The 21,042-nt window shown below is 36.3% G+C and overlaps 1 long non-coding RNA gene across 9 annotated transcripts in view; it reads right to left on the reverse strand.

Moving 5' to 3' along the window:
- Positions 1-18,475, reverse strand: part of LOC109053254 — a 30,981-nt gene extending 12,506 nt beyond the window's left edge. For 5 of the 9 annotated variants that reach the window (XR_006156154.1, XR_006156152.1, XR_006156148.1 and 2 more), the window contains exon 1: positions 18,349-18,446. This is a non-coding gene — a long non-coding RNA (uncharacterized LOC109053254). Of the gene's footprint in view, positions 1-18,348 lie in introns of all 9 variants that reach the window. The other 4 variants (XR_006156149.1, XR_006156146.1, XR_006156153.1 and 1 more) reach the window with 1 other exon arrangement.
- Positions 18,476-21,042: the final 2,567 nt, after the last annotated feature.

Below are 21,042 nucleotides of genomic sequence, written 5' to 3' on the forward strand. Positions count from 1 at the left end.
ACTGCGCGTGATGTTGTGCATCACTCTTATGGCCCTGTATCCGAGCAGAAGTGATATTTTAAAATCTGCCATATAAAGTTTAATTTAGACATGTCTCAGGCAGAGGGATGTGCTGAGATGTACTGCACTAGGCCTGGACAGCACCGAGACGGGACGGGAGATCAGCAGGTGGTGAGGGGGGGATCTTGGTTACACCCCCTTGGGAGCGAGTGACTGACAGCTTAACGTACTCCTATTAAAAAAGCTGTATGACATGTTCCACATGCTTGCTGTGGAGGGGATGGGGGCCAGTGTTTATAAGCGATGGGAGAGCTGAACCCTAGGGAAGGCCGTATGGTTTCAAAAAAGACGAGACGGAGTGACTGAAACCAGCAGCAGTTGTCGCAATAAACCCTATTACCCAATACCAAAAACAAGACTAAAACTGAGACAACTGACTGCTGTGTTCAGAAATAATAATAATAAAAAAACCTAGAGACAAAAAAGGGCATTTAAAGCCCACACAGACAGAGTTTCTATTGTTTACAATGTGCAACCACTGGCATGTTCTTAACCTTAGATTGTACAATCATGTATAAAGTTCAACAAATATGAAATATGACCATTACACCCACATTCATTTTCAGACCTTTGCAAAATTTACCATTTATTTGAAACATAAGAACTTAATGTGAGTAATATTTTGATACACATTGTTGCAGAATCCTGTTTTGTAACTCTCTGGAGAGAAATGCTGATCTTTTTAAGTGTATCAATTATTTCCAATGCCCCCTGTTTTGACATTTTATATTTGTCTTTTAGTTGTGCAAATTTTATTTTCTTGTCATTTTTTTTATAGTTAAAAATGATTTTAAGTATAGAGTGAGAGGACTATTCTCAGGAAATGATGCCCTTTGAGACCCCATGGATTAGTCAAAATTTATTTTATAGTTAACAGGTAAAACATTTAAAAGTTTTTTTCTATGATACATTTAGTGTGTAATGTCAAAAATATTTTATAATAAAAATTATTTAGTTTTTTCATTGCAATACTAACCAATTTAATGCATTTTATTTAGTTAAAAAAATAAATAAATTTGCTTTTAGCATGCTATTTTAATTCTTACTTATACTTTAGGGTTAGTAGTGACAGTGGTACTTTATAAGGCTACAACCACAAATTTGTGCATTTTAGGCTATAGCTACACACTTGATGATAATAGATTAAGTATCAGCCATTAAAAAACTATATCGGTTGACCACTAATCTGAATACTGAGGGGAAATTTTCCCCTCAATGAGTTGGTTACAACCAAGGTACTCTGGGCCTGAGGAAAGAAAAAATTAATACATAAAATTTAAGTATTTATTTTCCGAAGCTTTTAGGCACCGTTTCCTAAGAATGGTCTGGGAACATTGTCAGACTAATAAAAAGGCAAATTTTCAAAGTCTGAGATGTGACTGCAGACTTCTGAAGCATTATTGCATTGGTTCTTCATGATTTTTGACTAATGTAGGTCTGAAATCCACGGCCTGGCAAACTGCAAGCTTGAAGTTTACCCTATGATATCTCAGGAATCCACCAACTGAGTCCAACCTGCAGAGAGGAAATGACTCATGAGTTCATGGTAAACTATTTGCGTGAGAGATATGACACTCCAGCCTTCCATCAAGAACGGCCTCACACTCTCTCATCATGAAAGAACTAGCCGTGATATACGAGAAGGTTACGCAGATTACGGTGATGACAGAGATGCTGTTTGTTTAAAGGGCGACAACGGCTCAAATCAACCTCACAGAGTTTAGTTTTACTGAAGAGTGGAGCTCTTACTGAAATCTAACTGCGGAGGCTTGTAACTCAAGCTTAGTGGGACAGATGTCGTCAAAGTGTAGTCTCAGCACTAAAGCAATTGTGCAGACAGTATGTCATTAGTCTCACTTGCTCCTTGAGAGTCAGTTAACAGATTCTTTGTGATATAAATCCATCAAATTTACTCATATAAAACCAAGCTTGAAGTAACTGCACACTATAATACAACGGCCTCAGAAAGGACAATTTAAAGGGATTGTTCACCCAAAAATGAAAATTCTGTCATCATTTACTCACCTCATTTCTCTCTTCTGCAAAACACAAAAGCAAATATTTTGAGCAATTCTTCAACTGTTTTTGCTTATGCAATGAATATCAATGAGGTCAAAACAAATCCCACTGATTTTCATTGTGGTACAGAAAAAGAGACATTTAAAAAATATAAATCTCTGGTGTTTCACAGAAGAAGGAAAGTCATACAGGTTTGAAACAACATGAGGGTGAGTAAATGAATATATTATAAAACAACACATATATACCATTTAAAAGTTTTAAGTTGGTAAGACTTTCTCTTATGCTCATAAAAGCTAAAAAAAATACAGTAAAAACAGTAATACTGTAAAATATTATTAGCATTTAAAACAACTGTTTCTACTTTAATATATATAAAAAGCAATTGTTGATAAACCGAAAGTTCATTTATTTGAAATAGAAATCTTTGGTAAAAATGTCTTTTGATAAATGTAATGCATCCTTGCTGAGTAAAAGTCATTTCTTAAAATATATTTGAATATATATTTAAAATATAACAACATATATATTGTTCCACAATAATACAAAGGCCACTTTCTGGTTGTCAAACATTATAGCTGTGAGAACTGTCAAATCTACACTCTAAAAAATCTAAAAAAAAAAAAAAAATACTGTATCTAAGTTCTGAGAAACGGTCTAGCATAATTTCTTTGCAGATGACACTTCCAAATGCAATGACATTCAGATAGTTTAAGTGAGGCTCAAACATCCAAATACTCTTTGAGGCCACTGTATAATACATCATATTGATTTTATTTGGCCTTAAAAAGAAATGGTCTCGTATAATTCTTCTAAGGGGAGGTTAAAAAGTTTAGATGCCAGTTCTGGTCACACCTCTATTACAGTAGAAAGAGAAAGTCTTCCTCTGTTCCTCTTAGAAAGTAAATGGCCAAAGCCCCGTGAGGGATCTTTTTTTGTCTGCCATCAGTGTTTGCTGGTATGTTGCCATGGAAACTGCTCATGGTGATGGCCACTGCTGAGTGGGAGTTTAATGAAGGGGTTGGGGGGAGATGGTTTCTCCCATACATTAGAATGCAGGCATCATAACAACTGCAGAGCATAGAGTCTCACACCATCAAGAGCTTGTAGGTGTGTGTCTGTGCTTGTATATGTGTGTATGGTGGCAGCGCGTTTGTTCTTTGTGTGTGTCATGTGATAGAGGCTTATGTGTGTGTGGACAGATCTTATCATTCAAAGCTGGACCCTTTGTTGATGAGAAGACGTCAGAGGGAGTGATTGATGGAGCTGTGAGTGATTCGGTAAGATGAAAGGATGGAGAGTCCTCGCTCACCACACACACACACACACACACACACACACACACACACACACACACGTTATGACTGATACATTCAAACCTGTGACCCGCTACAGCTCATAGTACGACTAATTGTATGCAATACACTACCCATCAACAGTTTGGAATAATTACGATTTTTTAAAAATGTTTTCATCGGAAGTCTCTTATGCTCACAAAGGCTGCATTTATTTGATCACTATAAACAGTAATATTGTGAAATATTATTACAAATTTAAAATAACTTTTATATTTGAATATACTCGAAAACTTAATTTATTCCTGTGATGAAAAGCTGATTTTTTTTCAGCAGCCACTGTCACATGATTCTTCAGAAATTACTTTAATAATCTGATTGCCTGCTAAATTGTTACTGGTACTCAATTATTATAAATTGTTCTTATTGTTGTTGTTGAAAACATTTTTTACTGCTTAATATTTAATTGATATTAATGATTTCCACTTTTTTTATGATTTCCACTTTTTTGATGAATTGAAAGAACAACATTTATTTGAAATATAAATCTTTTATGTCTTTACTGTCTTTTTTGATCAATTTACTGCATCCTTGCTGAATAAAAGTATTTATTTATTTAAATCTTACCTCAAACTTGCAAAATTGCAGTGTATTACAGTTTACATAAAAATATTAACCAGGAAAAACTAACTGCAACTGTGATAATAAGAAACGTTTCTTATGCACCAAATCAGTACATTATGATTTTAAAGGATCATGTGACACTGAAGACTGAAGTAATGGCTGCTAAAAATTCAGCTTTGCCATCACAGGAATAGATTACATTTTAAAATATACTAATAATTATAATGTCAAAATATTTCTGTGTTTACAGTATTTTTTTTCCAATTAATTTTGGTGTGCAAAAGAAACTTCTTTTAACAACATTAAAAAACCATAATTACTCCATTTTGACTGGAGTATATTGATCAATCACTTTTTTCAAAAACAATATCTAGAATTAAAAACATGGCAAAAAAGCAGCTTGGAAGACATGCTAAATACCTACAACATTGGAGTGAACAAACAATAACAGAATTTACATTTTTGGGTGAACTATCCCTTTAATGGTCTCTAATCATGTCACGGTGCACATACACACATATCTGCACACCACGTGACAACCATGCACACATACTCATCTGTCATGCTGATATTGATTGATTGTATGGCCCCGAGAGTGAGTCTGCCGACACCAAAGAATGAAAATGGAGTAGAATGGCTGAGGGCTTTACACTCTCTGTACTGACTCAGCATGCAGACAGAGTCGCACACACATACACGGCCAACCCCCCGTCAGCTGAGAGCACAGCAGACCGCCGAGGGCTGGAGGCTTTTCTTGCCACGCTGATGCTGCTGCCACATTCTTCACTGGCTCAGTGTCGGCTGCGCACACACACAATCAATGCAGACAATGCGCTGTCTTTCTCTCTGTACAGTATACTCTCTCTCAGTGTCACTGTCACACTCACATGGACTGTGTATTTGTGTGCATCTGTGAAAGCATGTGCTATATAAACTATATTCTGTGTGTGTGTGTGTGCGTGTACTGTATGTGTCGAGGTTCTCCTGATACACTCATGCTGATGTAGATATGGCAAATACCAACAGCCTAACGTCTGAAGCTAACCAGCCAAACCTTGACCGTCCTTGTGTGTGTGTGCCTGGCATAATTTGGTGGAGCACTCATGTTACACTCATGCTGATAAAAGCATTTTTTTTTTTGAAGTGGAAGATGACTTGCTTTCTTTTTTTTTCTATGTTTTTTTTTGAGGGAGGTGTGTGTGAGAAAGAATATATTTCTTAATGTATGTTATTTATTTGGTTTCTCATTGATCCTGGCCACACCTCTTCCGAATAATGACAGACTTCTGAGACAAGACGACTGTTGCACCAAACGATCACCTCATACCGCTAGTATGCTCAATTATATTAAAACCATCAGTGTCTTTTATAAAAAAAAGAGATCTGTAAGTCAATGTTAAATTGCTTTGAAGAGATGCCTATTACTTTCAATCAACACTCTCTTAACACCTACTCATTAGTCCGGTCCAGATGTTCTACGTATTTGTTCTCTGTTTGCATACATTTCTCTCTCTTTCATTTCTACATGTGCATCACCACCAGCCATCTGTCTCTCATAAGGGGGCTTGCAGGTCCATCTTTCTTCTCCATCACACACACACACACACACACACACAACACACGTCACACACCCCGTCCTGAAGAATGCGGTGAGTGGAACGGGATAGCAACAGCTGGATACACAGGAGAGAGACAGCGAGACAGATAAACATGTGGAACAGTAAACAGAATATACAAATCCTTTTATGGCTTACAAACACAGAGACTGTAAACAACCCGAGATGACTGTGGTTCATTAGCCTCGGCTGCAATGTGGAAATCTTTAGTATGACCAGACTCAGATCATCACTGTAATTTTTTATCCAAAAACTGATTGCTAGTCTGGATTTGGTCTGTGTTGTTGTGACAGGTGATCTGTCCACTCGGTTTTCTTAACTTAATTACATAGGCTTGACAGAGCAGTCTATCTAGATGAAATTTCTGACTGTTACACTAACAACCTAGAGATTTTAAGCTACATGAACCAAACTCTGCACAGTCCTGCAGCCTGTTTCATGCAAGATTTAAAATGCATTTTTATAAATCATTTCAGTTTCCATTTTTTCTTTTACAGGAAGCTTTTATTTTGGGAAAATATATTGGACAAGCAAAACAAATTTAGAGCATAATTCTTAATTCTATATAAGAATAATTCTAAGTTAATTGTTTAAGTGATATTGTAAAATGTAACTTTAGATAAAGTGACTTTTTTACCTATTAAACAGTCACTGAAGATACCTAGTACTCAAATTACATGTGCCATGACAAAAACTTTTTAGCATAGTTAAAGGAATTTGATAAAAAAGGAGGTTTTTATATGTCTTAAAGTTCAATAAAGCCTGAAAGATTTCAAAACTTGATGGACAAAATGGTAGAAGGCAACAAGGCTTCTCAGTAATGATCTGATTGGCTGTTTGGGATGTCACTCATTCATCTTTTGTAAGGTCATAATTGACTTCTGTCATTTTTTTTTTTTTTTTTTATTGGCAGTCCTAGTCCTCTATATACACAGTCCAAAAATTTTAATAAATAAATAAACATACAATATTATCACAGACAGAGAAAATAAATCAATGGCACTCAATTCTACCTCGGACAAACTTGACTGCCGAATGGATTACTGTGAATTGTGGGTAAGTATATTACACGATACGCTAATAAAACAACAAAATATTAAATTAAAAACCACCCTTTTTAATGTCTATTCAATGCTTAACTCATCCACCAAAATAAATGTAATTTTCTTCATTTGGGGGCTCAGCCAATATTGATGTATGCAATTAATTGTAATTAATTCGATTAATTAACTGGCATATCATGTAACTAATTCAATTAAAATTTTAATAGTTTTAGCCCTAGTTTTTTAACTTTCAGACAAGGTTTTATCAAGCCAACATCAAAGTTTTTCTTGACCAACTTTCCTTTTCTAGTTTGATTTTGAAGCTCTCCTCTGATGTGAAGTGGGGCATCGGCAGCAATGCGCGGCAGGCAGGAGAGGCCTTGCTTGCTTTGGAGAGGCAGATGTCTGGGAAAGCTTATCTGGGCCAGTTTGCGAGATACTGCAGTTGCAGATGCTTCTACCCCCACGGAGCATCAGCATGGCACTGCAGGGGGAGCATCAGGCATGTACCACTACACTGTACCAACATGTGTAAGTGGTTACAAAGATCAGCTACCACCAGATGAGCTTAGCATGGGCAATATCGATGCCAGAGGCAAAAGCTTATGTACACACAAACACAGATCCCTCGTCACAAGTGCTAACAGATTTGTACTCATCATACACTTCTTTTTTTCCCTCCAACCCTCAAACAAATTCACTTTCACTTGTCTAAGAAAACAACATTGTGTGCACGTGAACATTTATGTATCAACACAGATAAGACACTGCTGCACATAAATGTCATTTAAAACAAACAATAGCAAATATACTAAAATACAGCTTTATTCTTTACACTATTGCTTAGGGGTGGGTGATATACTGGTAGACACGATTAACCAGTAGACATTTGTTAGGTGGATATTTTGGACTATCGTCTCTATAGCGGTTACATGCTCACGTGATGTTGCTGTGCTATGTGGTCATGAAAACGTATAATTTTCACATGTTTTTAAGCATTGCAGTTTAAAAACAACTGATTTTTAAACGGTTGAAATGCAATCAGCTGCGAAAGACAACTCATTTCGCTATATGGTTATTTTTACCACTTTATAGGCCTTGAACAGTTAAATATACACACTTTTACTGCATGTCAAACTGCCTGTCTTTGCAAATTTCCTCATAAACATAGTAACTTAGGTCTTAAGTGAAAGCAAAAAGCTGAGAAAAAGAAAACCTCACATGTGTAGCAGTATATTGGATCCGGGCAGCTCTTAAAGTGACAGCAGTCATTCATGTTAATCCAACAACACAAACGTCCTTTAGTGTTCCACAGAGCAAGAAAGTTATACGGGTTTGGAACTAATTAAATGATGACAGATTTTTATTTTTGGATGAACTATCCCTTTACATCTAATCACAAAAATAAGCAGCTGGATATCTAAAAAATTATCACTTCCATTATGTCATATGCATTGTTTGTGGCTTCCTGTAGGGAGTGGATTTCCAGTCTAAGTTTACGATAAATGTATTTTTAGTTTTGCAGATCAGGGAAGAGGGAGAGGAAGGGAGCACAGAGCCAAGGTGTGTTGATGGAGCTGCAATCCTGACCATCCCCTGGGCAGCATGCAGAGTTACAGTTACATGGACAAGGAGTGTGTGCGAGATCAAATATTCACTTGTGAAAAGTCCGCAGAGGCTGCAGCCTCCTCCCATTAATATCAGCTTCCGTCTGGATTTTGTCAGCCAAACCCAGTGGGAGGAAATCGTCTGTCATCAGAAGCGTACACATGTGCGCTCACATATACAATCACATACACACACGCTGTTGCAATGCAATGCAAGGAGAGGCATGCAGCGCAAAATGTCGATTTTAGAGTTTAGTGCTGTCGGAATTTTATACGTGATATCATTCAACCGACAAGTGTAAGAGACCGTGAGAAAATTCTGAGTGGTGTGAGAATGAAGCCTGGCCCTGCCCACTCCTGTCCCTGTATCAGTGGATCAAGGGTTGGCTGGTTAGCCTTAAAGCCGCCATTTAATCAAAACTGACAATTCTTATTTTTATGGAACATTGTAGTGTTTGTTATAAATGATTTCTCATGTGCTCTCATAATCTTTAATCACAAAAAAGAAGTTCCCATTGTCCTGACTACAACAGCTCTTCTCTCATGACGTGTGCACTGGCAATAATTCTTCCTCTCCACCAAACTGCCACTCAAATGACTTAGAAAACAACACTGATCCACCAATCCAATGGACACGATGAACAGTCAAGTAACGGCCTTTCTTTTTTTTCTCTCATTCAAGAAGCCATCTCACTCCAATACTCATCACAAAAGAGAAAATAAAAACAATTGCAATATGTATTTGATGCCTTTTACAGTTAGTCCCTGCTGGTAGATGCTGTAACTACAGCATTATGTGAGTAAAGAGCCTATTTCTCCATTGAGGGTCTTTCAAAAAGTAGAGTCCCTTATCTGATGCAATACAAAATTTGCAATTTGCAACAACAACAAAAAAGCATGATTTTCACCAGGGCCAGATTTTTAAACAGGGCAAGATTACATTAAATCCTGTTTTAGACATTTTATCTTTTGTGAGATCAAAATGTGTAAAACAGGAATTTTCCAATGCGGGAAGAAAAATGAACTTGTTTTCCCTTTGAATAATGTTTATTTTTTTAATGCATGTATATATATATATATATATATATATATATATATATATATATACACATATACATACATACACACACACACACACACACACATATATATATATATATACACACACACACATATATATAAACCTCACAATCATGCCAATCCCAATTCTGGGCATTTCAGACTTTTATTGTGGCATACAGTCCTGTTCATCTTCTTCAGCATGGAGAGGTGGGAGAACAATAAAAAAGAAAAAAGCGGAGAAAACTATTAACCACACAACAGCTTTGTTGTATTTGTATTCCTCCGCTTCCTTTATTGCTTTCATCCATGATGACTACCTTGCTTTTACCAGCAGTCCAATACACATGCAAACACACAGGCAAAGGAGTGTATTGGGTTTCACCTGTCTGATAAATAGCCTGTTTACTTATAGAATACGTCAGACAAAGACAATGATGGATGAGAAAGACAGTAGTCTCCCCTAACACATACTTTACTCTCCATAAGACACACACCTGCCAGACACACAGAACACACACATTATTTCATAGTGCTTACTCACACTCCAGTCTCTAGACCTTTGACTAAACAGCAAGGTTTCTAAACTACACTGCAGCTTACACTGGACAAGAACCACCCACTTAGACAGGAAGAGACTGTCTGACCAAAATGTAAAGTGACCAACCACAGTTCAGTTTTTGCATGCTATTAACAGAATGGATTTACCAGAAATAGATAATACCACAATAATAGACAGGCACTGAAAATGTATTTAAATAATAATAAAATATAAATATAGCAACTACATTAAAATTAAATAATCAAAAACAGTACAAAAACAAAATAAATAATACAAAATATCATTTTAAAAAATATGTAAAACATAATTGATTTTTTATTACTTATTTTTCTCAAGTAATACTGTCCAATAGCAATAACAGAAGAGAAAGTTTCAGGAGGCAGCGTCAAAACAAAACAAAACAAAATAAAACAACAAAAAAAAACATCTTTGAATGAAATAAAACAATCTGTGAGTGTGATGTAAACGCTGTTTTATACAGTATGGGCCTCATTTATCAATCTAACGTAGAAACGAGTGAAGATCCGTGCGCACAAATCAACTTACGACAGAGTTCACGTGTGATTCATGAAAACATTTGTATGCCACCAATCTCATTGTACGAATGATCGCACGTTGATAAATGTGGCGGCAGAAAACAATCGTCATTTGAATATCACGCCCCTAAAAACACCATTGTTTAGAAGCCCCGACCCTAGAGTTTACGACAGAGAAACGAAACCCGGTCAAAAAAGGAAGTAATCTCATGAAAGAGAAATTGATCTTACTCCAAAAACACCCATTAAACTTGTAATTGCAAACAATTAGGCTACATTAATTTATGTAATTTATATGTATATTAAAATACTAGTATATATAAACAACTTATTTATTATTCATATTTCTGTTAAAGGTTTGTGCAGGTTAAATGTGTTAATTAGTAATGGGGCCACCCAACATTTTTATTTATTTTTTTCAACATTATTATTATTTTATTTTAATTTTTTTTGGACCTGAAGCATTTTTTACTTGTCTATTTGATTTTTAAATGTTTTCAATGACTTTTGGACTTCAAACCTTCTTTTACCTCAGTTGCATGTGTTGTATTGTATGAATTGAGGATAGATTTATGAACTGAGAAATAAAGTTGAACAGAAATAAACATGGACTCTTAATGATGATGAACAGAAAAGGAAATATTGCATATAAAATTGTATCAAAGTATGAACTAACTTGTGCAATTCAGTAAATATTCTTACACTACCCTAAATCAATGAAAAAATGTGCTGTCCCAATCACCGAAATGTTACCAAAAACCATTTTTTGGGCTCAGTTTACAGAAAAGTGTACGTCACACATCCTTTCATTAAAATATAACATTGTTTCCTCCTCAAATGGGTAGTTAACATCTTTAGTATTACAGAAATGTATCATGTGTTGCACAATGCAGAAATTTAAAAACTATCCCTTCAAAAAATTGTTTAAAAAAAATCACCCTTAATTCACCCCTATATTATAGCCTATTATATCTATTGTGTGATCTTATTTATTTTATTCCTTCTATAGACCTAATTTCGATTTTTCTCCTTTCACAGAAGCGCTGCAGGTGCATGATGCAGCGATTGAATCCTCATGGTCTTGTTTATGCTGCTATTCGTGCATATAAAGGTAAAGCCCTGTATAAAAAAAAAAACAAAACAAAAAAACATTCTAATCTTACTTGTTAACGATTGACTAATAAGCTTTGTTTGATGGTCAGGAAAATAAAAATGAACAAAATGCTGTCATTCTACAACTCTCCACCATATTTACTATGCTGCACGTTCAAGTTCAGGTAACTCAAAAAGACCAGACATTAGATTTAATCGTAGCCACCTAGTCTCGCGTAAACTTCCAAGTTTTGTGTTGAAACCACCGTACGCCCAATTTTCTGTCATACGTTTGTTTCGTAAATGAGGCCCTGTCTTTTAAAAGGAAACTGTATAAACATCAAATGAAAATGTAATATTCAGAAGTCCACCACACGCCACTGCAGCGGATCATATCCACTGCTCACATGCACGAAAGCACACCTGCATATATATGCATAGGAAATCCCCCTGCCAAGTAGGAAACTCAGACTTCTCCTTTTCCCTTTTGTCCCTCTCACATTCATCCACAATCCGAGAACACACACATAGACAAAAGAGAAATAGAGAGAGATTTATAACTTTGTTTGTGCATCTCACCCAAATGGAGGATTTTAAAATGCAGAGCGGTGAGTAAGCGGAGTGAGGTTTCATGGTCACACTCATATTATCACAGAGACAAAATACAGCCAGTGCATGCTGGTCCGTCTGACGCCCCCAGTTACTGCTTGAGCGAGCGAACACATCATCGGAGAGACTAAAAGATGAGACGTGATTAGATAAGATGAAGAGATTGCGCTGGACTGTTGCTGGCTGCATATTCATAATTTCAAGAGGAAAAAACTCAACTGCACTGTGGGAATGTCTCCATGAACTAAACTAAACTAAACTAAACTAAACTAAACTAAATGCATATTCATATAATATAATATAATATAATATAATATAATATAATATAATATAATTAATATAATATAATATAGCCAATTTTATTATTTTATTCTTTAATGGAACACAAAAAGAGAAGCTAGCCAAGATGCTGCTCTTTTTCATACAATGAAAATAAATGGGGGCAAACAGTGTCAAATACCAAAAAAAGGAACCATATCATTAAAATTGTCTATATAACTCATGGTCTATATTTCAAGTGTTTTGCAGCTATAATTTGGAAATGTGTGATGAACAGAGCAAAATTTAAATCATATTAACTACTCTGTAAAATGTCATTTGTTCTTCTACATTATTCCAACCTGCAAAATTTTATGTCAGTGATGCCAAATTTGTACTTGCTGGTTTTTCAAAGCTATCATATGGCTTCAGAAGACTTGGAAAATAGTACTGATTTTGTTTTGGATCTTTTTTCCTTTTGGAGCATGACATTTTTTGACAGGAATTGAAAAAAAAATATTCAAATAAATTATTATTTTTTAAATGAAATAATTGATTAAAACAGTGCCAAAATAAGACGAAATATTACAAAATATTAAATCAAATTTATTTTTCTTAAGTTACACTGTCAAACAGCATCACCAGCAGATAACATTTCAGGAGGCAGCATCACACTTGCCTCAAGCTTGGTGTGTTCTTAAGAAAAGAAAATAAAGAAAAGAAAAGAAAAGAAAAGAAAGAAAAAAGAAAAGAAATGAGAAAAGAAAAGAAAAGAAAAAAGAAAAGAAAAGAAAAGAAAAGAAAAGAAAAGAAAAGAAAAGAAAAGAAAAGAAAAGAAAAGAAAAGAAAAGAAAAAGCTTGACAGGCCCTGGTCATTGACCATTGCTTACATTGTTTGAAAATCAGCAACATGAAATTTCTTCAACATTTAAAAAAAAATGATTAATAATAATAATAATAATAATAATAATAATAATTTTATTGTGCAACATGAGAGTGAGTTAATGACAGAATCTTCATATGAAAAATACATTCTGTAATCATTTGCTCATGATGTTCCAATCTTACATTACGTTCTTTTTTTGTGGAACACAAAAAAAGGATGTTTTAAAAAAAATTCTCAAATGTATTTTTTTGTCAAATGTCAATGGGCACTGCAAAATTTCTTCTATTGTATTCCACAGAAGAATGACAGTCATACAGGTCTGTAATGAAACAATTAAATGAAAACCAAATGTTCATATGTAGGTGACCTATCCCTTTAAGAATAATAAGCCGATGCATTATGCTTATGCGGTTGCTTCTCTAAGCAGAGCTCCCAGTGTCTCTCCAGGCATCTGCCCCAGTTCCCATAGCAAGAGCCCCTTCCCCCTTTTCTCCCCTGTGCTGTTTCTGCGGGCCTTGGACCGCCTGCCTGAGGGACACGGGTAAATCTGCATAGCTGGCTTGTCTGACAGAGGCCGAAAGAGGTATGCGTGAGAGTGAGTGTTCTGTGTCCCTTCCTGCGTGACATCCGCCTGATTTACAGCACCCTGCGGGGGTCCCCAGCTGCCTGACGCCCACCCTGATACCAACACGCCTGCCCGGGTTCCATATGTTGGGACAACGCACCTGCTTATATAAAGTCAACGTAAAGATACAGTAGGCATGATGTTTACAGCAGGTGGATGTATATATTTATATATGCTTTTTATTATCAGAGTTGTTGGCAGCAGGAGTTATGATGGAAAACATACTGGGTGTGGGGTGTTTAGAGGGGGACAGTCTCAGGTTCCTGATGGATACTGTGCAGGTGAAAAAACAGTGTGGTTTGAGCACAAGCATACGCACACATACTGATAAATTAGAGTTTGTGGGGGGTTACAGAAGTGCTCTTGCCAAGAGCCTTGCTTTGCCTTGGAGACAGCAGGTAAACATATATTTATAAACACAGATCGCGAAATCTGTCTGCCTCACACTGACACATTCACCTGCTACATCTTAAACAGGATTTACAGGGTATGGATTCAAATATACCTCCATAAAATGTCCACAATAAAACTGGTTCACCTGGAGTCAGGGGGCACTGATATGTCTATCAGATAATTTCAGGGAGCTGAACCCAGGAGTCCTGTTACTGTGTTTTAAATGACACCCTTCTCTTTATATTTCAGCTTTACATACAAGAAAAAAAATTTTGTTTTTAAATTGTTGGTTAGGAAGGGGAGGAAAATAAACCAAATTCAATTAATAAAATAAAATTAATTTTGACTTATGCAACTGAAATACGGTTAAAAGTAATGCAATTTTCTTATGTTTTTGAAAGAAGTCTGTTCATGGCTTATGATGGCTGCATATATTTGCTTGAAAAAACAGCAAAAATTTTAATATTGTGTGATATTATTACAGTTTAAAACCATTTTGAATTTTTTGAAATTGAATTTTTTTTTTTTTTTAATTTTTATGTTTTAAAGCTGCAGCCTGTTAATTTTGCCTTTGTCGCCTTCTCTGTTTGAAACCTGCAACTGCAGTTATTTGCATAATTATTTTCTTAAAGAGTCATATGATGTGATTTCAAATGTTCCTTTCTCTTTGGAGTGTTACAAGCTCTTGGTGAATAAATAGATCTGTATATTTGCAAAGACTAAAGTCTCAAATCCAAAGAGATATTCTTCATAAAAGTTGAGACTCATCCACGCCCCCCTGAAACGGCTCGTTCTAACACGCCCCTACATCTCTACGCCAGTATGTGGGAAGATTTGCATAACACCACCCAGATGTTCACGCAAAGAAAGGCGGCGTATCTTTTATTCTCGTTGTAGTATTGTTGTTGCCGCCGCCGCCATGTCGTGGAGACGCTGTGTTTCGTGGAGAAAGCGAAACTACTTTGTTTGATCTTCCAAAGGAGGACACAACTAGAAATCAGAGGTTAAGCTGTATTTACAAGACTGTTCCAGAACAGTACAAACCAAATATTTGTGTGTGTGCAGCGCATTTTACGGAAGGACTCTTTCCTGAACCTGTGAGAATAGTCTACAATGCTGGCTGTTTCACCTCACAGCCTGTAAGATTTGCCACTGACGATTCAAATGCAAGTTTAGAGCTGTGCTGAGTAGCGCTTCTTGTTTGTTGTTTTTCCAATCACAAATGCAGACATGGTTTTACATTTACGCGATGCGATACGCAATGCAACGCGTAAAAACACAGTATAAGTCATTATAATCAGTAATTATGTCCCCACTGGATGCAACAAATGTCCGTCATATCCGTCACACACTTGAGGTATTCGGCTAATCACAATGCACTGGATAGCTGGCCAATCAGCGTACACCTCGCTTTTGAGAACGATGTGCTTTGTAAAAATCGACGTGTTTCAGAAAGGCGGGGCATAGAGGAGAAACAATAATGTACAGAATGTGGAAAATAATGTGTTTTTTTAAAACTTAAACCACATAAACATTTCATTACACCAAATACACAAAATAATGTTCTTTTTTAGCAATGTCATATGACCCCTTTAACTTGGTTTGTGCGTCAGCATGGCCCCAGCAGATGAATCTAATGTTTTGATGTGTGGCTGTCAGTCACCGCGCTGGTGTGTGCGAGAAGGGTATACAACATGTGGAGTATTCTAATGTGTTATATAGTATTGTAGAGGGTGTCTTATTTATGTTTTATTTTTTTACGTAATGATGCAGCAGCATGCTTGAATTTCCCACGAATTCCTACCAGTCATATTAGAAAACATTATTTTAAGCTTACCACTGTGAATCAAGCTAAGGTTTTGAACACTTTCTTGTTATGTACTTGTTCAAAAATTGATTTCGGATAATTTTTAACCAAAAAAAGCAAAACCTGTGGAGAACAACTGCTCTATCCTGACTTCCAGGCAAATCTCATGTGAAAAACTGAGAGGGTCTCACAATGGCATAGCAAGCATTAACCAAAGGGGGAAAAGATAGAGACAAGAAAAAAAACATCAACAAATGCAGTGTTGCACAAGGGCAGAGTGCAATATAATCGCTGGCATGTCGTTCCGCGCATTGACCTGAAAGCACACACTGAATGTGCTGTGGATGGATATGTTGTGTGCACAGGGGCCCCGACTGTAAGAGGGATAGATGGAGTGAGCTGGACGGGTTCCATGCCCTTAATCCCCCTCCTCAACCTCCACGGCATTGGTCTGGATCACCATATCCAGCACTTTTACGCAGCTGACAGCCATTCATTTACACACGTGGTTCATAGAGAGATGCATTGAATTTAGAATGGAAAGGGTGTTAGAAAAAGCAATGCGGTGTTGGGAAACATTACTTTCAATAGTACTCCAGCTACTTTTTCTGCAGAAAAAAACCCCAGCTTAAAACAAGCTGGAAAACAAGCTGGTTGACCAGCTAAACCAAGCCTGGCAACCAGTTAAACCAGCTTGTCCAGGCTGTGAGACCATCCTAAACCAGCAAGACCATCCTGAGACCAGCAAACAAACTTAGGCTGGTTTTTTTTTTTTTTTTTTTTTAGAAGTATATGGCTTAAATTTCAAACATAACATGTACTTCTTACTATAAACTCTGGTGATGTACAGCTGAAGACATCTTCACAAGCATTTCTGTTGGGTCAACAAAAGGATCTGTAGATAACACCAAATATTCACATATCGATGTCTGTCACATAAACTAAAAGACAGTAAAACTGATTTACAGCAGAAGCCCCTCTGTAACCGTGTTAATATTTAATGATAGGAAATACAGCTGAATCTCCACACACACAAAACGTAATGTCAAGTATGAGCAAATAACACCAGATCACGTATGTATTACGCCACAGAAATGATGTCTATTCCAGCATTAGAGAAGATTTTGACTGTATATCCGTTCAGGAAATAGCCTAATCCTGTGTCATTCCAGGTTAAAAGCGTCCTCAAATCCAGCGCATCAGAAATTCAGTAAATGTCAGAAGTGATAAGTGGCAGGTGGATAGTGGATTTAGATGAGTTAACAGTTTAGGGATATGCAGTGTATGGATATGCACATGAGGTATTCTGGGAGCACACAAAGACAATGAAAGTCACTGTTGCAAATGTTGTTAAGCTATAGACTGTGTTGACAGACAATATAAAGACAAAGGATTTTTTTCTCTAGTTTAGCTAACATATGTTCATGTTTTTCTCCCTGTGCAATTGCTAAGTTCAATTCTTAAATCCCTAAATATTCTGAATGCTCTGATTACAGGAGCCTGATGGCATAATTTGTACATAAATCTCATTTACTGTCTCAGTGTCTGCTTTTTTGTATGTTAGCTTGAGCACTGTTATTTATCTGCCTAGTATCTGCACTTATCTGAATTGCAACAGAATTAAGCAGTCTATTTTATCAAAGCAAACCAAACAAGCCATTCCAGCTAACGTGGCAGCTTTCAAAAATTATTATTCAAAATTATTAGTCTTTTATGCACATTACTTTTACGCTTATTTGATCAAAAATAAAGTAAAAACAGAAATATTGTGAAATACCGTTGCAATTTCAAGAAACTGTTTTGCATTTTAATATAGGCCTACCTTAAACTGCAACATATTCTTTTAATGATAAAAAAATGTAAGCCACTCTTCCACTGCTCAGTGTTATATGATACCTCAGAAAACATTCTAATGCAATGATTAGTGCTCAAAAAACATTTCTTACTATTTTCAATGTTGAAAACAGTTTATTTTATATTTTTGTGGGAACCGTGACCCATTATTTCAGAATTATTTAATAAAGAGTTTAAAGGAACATTCATTTAAAAAAAAAAAGGCATTTCAATGTCTTTACTGTAACTTCTGATCAATTTAATGCGTCCTTGCTAAGTAAAAGTATTAATTGAAAAAATCTACTGACTCCAAACTTGAGAACGGTGTATTCACAAATATTCAGTGCCACAACATAACTTGTGACGGTGGTAAAGCTTTTATGCAACAATCCTTTAATCAAGAAACTGATATTTAGTAACTTACGTCTCTGAAGTGGCCAGTTAGTTCGTGTATTTCTTCTTCGCCATGAAAAGTTCATTATTAGGCCAAAGTTACACGCTTTCCTAGTCACCAAGCAACCCACAGACTAAACGTCGGCATGGAACTAAGAATATGAGTGGAGGGGATTTATCACCCACTCAGAGCTCAGAGGCGTTCTGTAATCGCTCATATTTGAAATCCACTCCGGGTTTTATTTTTCACTGGCGAGAGAAACCGCTGGAGATAACATCATTAAAAAAATCACAAACGCTCAAACTATAAAAAATGCTTATCTGTCTTCTCGTTTGATGTAAACACTAATTTGATCGCATTAATAATATACTCTCTGGTTGGGTTAACACAAAGAAACATTGAAATGTCCCTTTTGCTCACTTGGAAGGCCGCTCGGCCAATCAAATTTGAGGACAGGGCTGTTGACGCGGACTGGAATTATATCTAAATTTGTATTTTCTTGTATTACTGGAAACTTTTTTATGTCATTGCTTTTATATCGATGTTTTATGTGCTTCATTGGCTCATGAAATATTCAGCCTATATATATATATATAAATATTCTATATACTATCAAAATATTGCAATAGCCTATATAACTTAAGAGAAGAAGAAAATAATGTTTTTTTTATTTGCTTTTTAACCCATTTTATTGTCCACCAGGTGTCCTGACACAGGCTGTGCTGCTAATACACAACAGTCCTTGATTTCCATTAATAAAGACACTTTTTCATTGTTCAGCAGTCTTTCTGCAGTCTCTCAGTACTTCAGTACGCTTTACTGGCATGGCAAATTGTGGTGTATTTGTACTGCTGAAGCAGTATCAGGTTAGACTGTCTTTCTCACACACATCTCCGTGTATGTGTCTGCTCTCTGCTTGGGCCTTTCACACACCGACAGGTTTGGGACCCCTGAGCAGCATGACGCTGCATGATGGATGAGCTCTCGGACCCTCAAACCAACCCCACCATAGGAGGGGTCTGTGTGCGCTCTCCGTCTCCCCACCAGCACCTCATTCAGAATGCCAAACCCCCACCCCACCCCATCCCGCTCCACACACTCTCCTCTCGTCCTCCTGAGAGCCACTCAGCAGGCGGGCCAGAAGAGGTCATGCCGAGGGCAGGACATTTATGAGGTGTAGATATTTGCCTTCTCTCACAAAAACACACTGTGGCATTGACACAGTCTGGCTTCTGCTCTTTCAGGTTTTCAGGTTTCAGGTTCAGCGAGTTGCTGGAATAGCTGGCCATGTCTGATACAGCTAGCAAAAACAGAATATTTGTTTATTTGTGTCAGTTTTTTTGTTGTTGGTGTGATAATGATGGTATAATGGTGTGGTTGCCAAAAGATACTGTAAAAGAAAACTGCCTTTATAGTGAACACACTGCTAAAAAATTCCTTCTCAGTGGTCACATTTGTCTGATGCATGAACGGGCCTCCGGCTCCAGGTTTGACTGATGTGCATTCATTAACTCCGGTTCTTCGGGTCAGCCTTTCCCTCCAGTACTAAAGTAGTCACAAGCATCCCAAACCTTCCTCTCTCACCGAGGTGACACGGCAAACACGGAAACCTAGAGAAAAATAAAAAAAACCCTGAAAATAAAGGTTAAGAGACAGTTTCTGAAAAAAATGCTGCTGCTGATTCTACAAAAGCTTTTCTTAATATACATCAATTATAAATTATCATTAGAAGGGTCAGGAGAACTGATTTTAACATGATAATAATAATACATATTTCTTGAGCACTAAATCAGCATATTAGAATGATTTATGAAAGATCATAATGAAGACTTAAGTAATGATGCTGAAAATTCAGCTTAGAAATCACAGGAATAAATTACATTTTAAAATACATTACAGTATGTTATTGTATGCTGTGTTTTTTTTCCTAATAAATGCAACATTGATGATTGTAAGAGATTTCTTTTAACAACATAAAAAAATCTTAATTCTTAATTATTCCAAACTTTTGACAGGTATAAAGTATAAAATGTTAAAATTAGGCTTAGGGGTTTTCTTCTCTTTTTTTCTCTCTTCTGACTTAACACATAAGATAACTTTGAGGAAACACAATTAGACATGAAACGGCAAATAAATAAATAAATAAATAAATAAATAAATAAAGTAACAAAAGTGTTCCTGCTGTGTTTTGAATATTAACGTACTGGTGTCTCTAAGAAGCTTCATCAGAAGGACCTGTTTTCGTTGTTTTCCTTAGGAAAAAGCCACTTTCCAAAAATAAGGAGTTATCAAGAACGTAAATCACACACAGGATGCAGAACAGTCTTCTGCTGGTTGCACTTTTAGCTTTGCACAAACCATCTTCTTCCTGCATTGTGAAGGTGTGTGTAATACACTTACATTACACACTCGTAAAAAAAAAAAAAAAAAACTTTCTAATTGGTTTTACTGCATGATGCATATGAACACTTTTAAGTGGTTCTTTTGAAAGCCATCTATGGTGCTTCAAAGAAACCAGAAAGGCTTAATTTTTCCAGAACCAACACAATGAACCTATAGCCTAATGCAACATCAAGACCTTTTTTAATCTCCAGAAAACCATAAAACCAAGCCAAAAATGATTTTTGCTGTTCCTAAGGTGCTACAAAGAGCCTTTATGTCTAGTGTAGGTGAGTGAATCCACAAAAATACTGTATGTGGAAGTCAATTTTCCCAGCAAAATCA

Source organism: Cyprinus carpio, chromosome B12 (genome assembly GCF_018340385.1).
Source record: "Cyprinus carpio isolate SPL01 chromosome B12, ASM1834038v1, whole genome shotgun sequence".
In the NCBI taxonomy this organism is placed as follows: Eukaryota; Metazoa; Chordata; class Actinopteri; order Cypriniformes; family Cyprinidae; genus Cyprinus; species Cyprinus carpio.